At 40.6% G+C, this 4270-nt stretch overlaps 1 long non-coding RNA gene across 1 annotated transcript; it reads right to left on the bottom strand.

Moving 5' to 3' along the window:
• Nucleotides 1-315: 315 nt before the first annotated feature.
• Nucleotides 316-3668, bottom strand: LOC111773227 (uncharacterized). The gene is made up of 2 exons (XR_002807547.2): nt 3470-3668; nt 316-844 (listed from the first exon to the last, which is right to left on the bottom strand). It is a non-coding gene; the product is annotated as an uncharacterized lncRNA (long non-coding RNA).
• Between the last annotated feature and the right edge of the window lie 602 nt (nt 3669-4270).

The raw sequence follows: 4270 nt of genomic DNA, 5'->3' as shown, positions 1-4270 counted from the left end.
GAGTGCAGCGAAGAGGTCCGGGGCTCCCTTCTTCTACGCAGTCCCCATTGCAGGGCAGAGGCTCATCCCAGGGGTGGCAGGACAGGAACACTGGGGCCCCAATCATCCTCACACTAGCTCATTCATAAGGTGGAAGTTCTATGACAGGAGAGGCAAGCTTAGAAGATTAGAGTCTGCTACCCCCACCCAACACCCTGCTATAATGCATGGGTGTCACTCCAAGAGAAGTGGGAAACTGTGCTTGCCCCCAGCTCTGGAGCAGTGGCTCAGAGATTTTGCCCTGGTGGAGAGGCACACCATAAGGACAGAGAACTCTTTTCAAAGGAATTGACTTTTTATTTGGAACAGTGTGGGGGAAGCTGAAGCCAGAATATGCTCTCAGAAACAGCAGAGAGGTAGGTGGTAAGCAATTGAGAGCAGGCTTGTGGCTCCATGACAACAACAAGCTAAACCACTAGGCCAGCTAGTTTACTGGAGACAACCAGGGAAAAAGACAGCTAAGAACAAATAAAATAGAACTAATAAATCTAAACGTGTCTCCAGCTGGTAGCATAATTGCACAGAGAGGAATTATTCCAAATGACTTTAAAGCACAGTAATTTGCCTGCATCTCTCTAGTGGAATATACCCCAAAGATAAAAAGAACTGCAAGGGAAAACAGAAAAAAGTAAATTAAGTATTTTTCAGTCATCGTAGTGTTGGGGTTGCATTGTACTGTTATTTTGAAACTGGAATGGGACAGAACAAGCTCCTGCTGTGGGCTCCCAAGGAGGAAGGAAGCCATGTCTGTGCAAGGACATTCTGGTTCCTGCTCTGCCTCCTCGAGGACACTGGAGCATCCAACCTAAACGGGAGATAAGAGGAAATAAACATAAAAATTGCTTACTACAAGAGGATTGCCTATGATCACAAATTTGTTTACGTGGCTTTTCCTTTAGAATGTTAATAAGCCCCTGGTCTCTGCCGCCAGTGAAGAGGCAGAGGAGGAGAGAGATGGTTGTTTTGAAAGCTGTCTTGTTTTCACTAGCTTAGAGAATTCTAACAAAAATGATGAGCAAGCGATCAACAGTGGCCAAATATACTGACTTTTTTACTATGTAATTTAATTTAATTTACTTTCCAGCCTAATTACGATATAATTGACGTACAACATTGTAGAATTTTAAGGAGCACAATGTGTTGATTTAATACACACATATCACAAAATGATTACCACTGTAGTGTTAGCTAACACCTCCATCATGTCACATAATTACCATTTCTTTCTTGTGGTGAGAACATATAAGATCTAACCTCTTAGCAACTTTCAAGTACATAACACCGTGCTAACTATAATCATCAAGCTGCACATTAGATCCCCAGAACTTATTTGTCTTATAACTTGGAGTTTATACCCTTTGACTGCCATCCTCCCATTTTCTCCACCCCTGGTCCCCGGGAGCCACCATTCTACTCTCTGTGTTGATCTTTTTCTTTTTAATAAAACAGAGAAAGATTATTTTTTAATATTACAATTGTTGGTATACTACAACTTTACTTTCATAGGAACGAATTGCAAGGTAGATTTCTGGATTTCTTTTGTTTTTTGGGGGGGTTTTTTGCATTTGTGCCAATACTTGACAATCAAAATATAATTCCGTTTTAGTTCCATTTATCAGCATATCTGTCATTGCTGCTAACTAAAGACCATTCCATCTATTATTCTGTCAGTGTCAAAGGTGAATGGGGAAAAACATAGCTAAAGAGTTGTTTGTACTCCAAAACTATTCCAGGCTTAATTTCCAATATTCACAACAGCTTAAAGAGAAAATGTCTTGGAGATTCATTTAAGTTGCTGTGTGAGGCTCTGTGCTCATTTTGGTGGTTGGCATATATATTCTTTTGGGACATCCATTATCGAAACAACAGAACAAAATTTCCACAACGGGGATATTCTTGAAGATCAATCTGTACTTTCCGTACTTTGATGAATGGAAGATGTATTCTAAATTGTCTTAACTTTTTTTCTTTTTGAGGAAGATTAGCCCTGAGCTAACATCTGCCCCCAATCCTCCTTTTTTGCTGAGGAAGACTGGCCCTGAGCTAACATCCGTGCCCATCTTCCTCTACTTTGCATGTGGGATGCCTGCCACAGCATGGCTTGACAAGTGGTGCATAGGTCCGCACCAGGGATCTGAACCAGCAAACCCCAGGCCACTGAAGCAGAATGTGCAAACTTAACCACTATGCCACCGGGCCGGCCTCTGTCTTAACTTTTTATCCAAGTAACTATTTAGCATTATTGCTGCAACAATTCATTTTGCTACATGAAATTAAAGGCTAGTGTTAGCATATTCGTGTAAATAAAAATTTTTGACCACTTTTCCCAATGCACTATATCATTTTACTAGAGAAACTGAGTTGTTAAAAAAAAGAGTGTTCCTACTATAAAAAATTAAGAATGAACCCCAAACTTCTGCTAAGAATTCTCCATCTGAAAAACTAGACAGATATTGATTTTCCAGTTCCCTGTCAACTGACAGATAGTGGCTCGGGTCTCTTTGGCTTTACACAATGGGAGCAGCTTACAATTTCCAACCTATTGATTTGGAGTTCTCATGCCCCAACGTATTTGTCGTGAATTTACAGGTATTTTTCATTGTATCTTTTAATAGGGAATTGCAATTGTCCACACCTGTTTTAACAGGCCAAACAGGTTTTTATATTGAGCTCTTTAAACCTTATTCTAAATTGGCTTCCACATAGTATTTGTGGTTCTTTCTTTAGCAAACTACTAAAATATTTACATTGGGGGTTTTGTTAGCCTTTCACTCTAAGACATAGCAATTTCCCAACCCTGGAAGGTCCCTGGTTACTGGAAGGATATGTACTTGTTTCAAGGTTTAGCTTTTTTTCTCATAATGAGGAAGAACAAAGTGAAAAGTCTGAGAAATAAATGAAGAAACTGTGTGTTAACTGGGAGTGGGTGTCAACTGAGAAAAACTCCAAAACTCAGGAGCTGCATATAGAAAACAAATTGAAACAGAGAGTCTGTGGGCAAAATAGTTTATTGTAAAAAACGGAAAAGAAGAGGAAAGAAGATCTGATATCAGGAAAAGCCAAGTGTTAGCAAGAGCAATGAAGCCTGGGTGACCAACATTGATTTTCCCTTCTTGTTTCAGTGTTTTTCTTCTTAAAGTGGGTTTTCAGAATTAGGGCTTCTTTTGCCACATTTAGTTTGCCCTCGACATTTCCTACTTTTGCATAGTTCTCTTTTTTTTGACTCAAAATGAACTAGAGAGACTTCCGGTTCTGATTTGACACATAAGGAGCTTAGAAGTCACCGCTCCAAGATAACAATAAGTTAAAGTTGAGCAAACTGAAAAAAAACAACCCTTCTTAGATTTATCAGAGAAGTAACGTCACAGGGCAAACTGCTGACTCCAAAATTGGAGAGACAGACAGGTGGGCACAGAGAATCACAGCTTACCTGAGTAGAAACCACCAAGCAGAAACCTCCTTAGGAACCAGTTCCGGGGCAGGAAACTCTGAACTGTGACTGATGAATTGCTAGAGCCTCAGTGTGGACAAGCCTTAGAGATGAAACTCCAGGGACCCAGTCATCAGGGGATGTGGGGCCCACATTGTCATGAGTTTTACCTCCAGGAGCTCTAACAGGTACTCACAGTAAAGATTGGTGAAAATTCTCTCATACGTCCGCATACTCTTCCACAGAGAAAGAGGAAGAGTAAATATTTTGAAAAACACTAGAGCATTCTGTTCTTCTTACCAAAGCCTACCCTCAGGAGAAACTGTTTTACCAGAGCCCAACCTACCTGTAGAAAAGGAAATACCCAACTCTAGCTCACTCTAGCCATCCTGTTCCACCTAAGTGGGGGGTGGGGGCGCTGAGAAGCACCAGTGACATTCACAGCTCAGGGGCACAGGTTCACCAGAAGACTGAGGCCTCATCATAGGACTACAGAACACTTGCTTTGCCCCGCACATTATAACTACACAAGTAAAGGCCTAATTACCACAGTTCCTTTTACCCAGTGCATCATGTCTATCTTTCAATAAAAAAATTACAAGCCATGCTAAAAGGCAAAAAAAACACAGTCTGAAAAGACTGAACAAGCGTCAGAACCAGACTCAGATATGCCAGGAATGTTGGAATCATCAGACCAGAATTGTATAAAGACTATGATCAATATCTTGACAGCTCTAATGAAAAAAGTAGACAAGATGCAAGAACAGATGAATAATGTAAGCAGAAAGATGGAAATTCTAA

This window comes from Equus caballus, chromosome 4, assembly GCF_041296265.1.
Source record: "Equus caballus isolate H_3958 breed thoroughbred chromosome 4, TB-T2T, whole genome shotgun sequence".
In the NCBI taxonomy this organism is placed as follows: Eukaryota; Metazoa; Chordata; class Mammalia; order Perissodactyla; family Equidae; genus Equus; species Equus caballus.
Note: the sequence above shows the minus strand (reverse complement) of the source record. Positions and strands in the feature narration are given on the sequence as shown.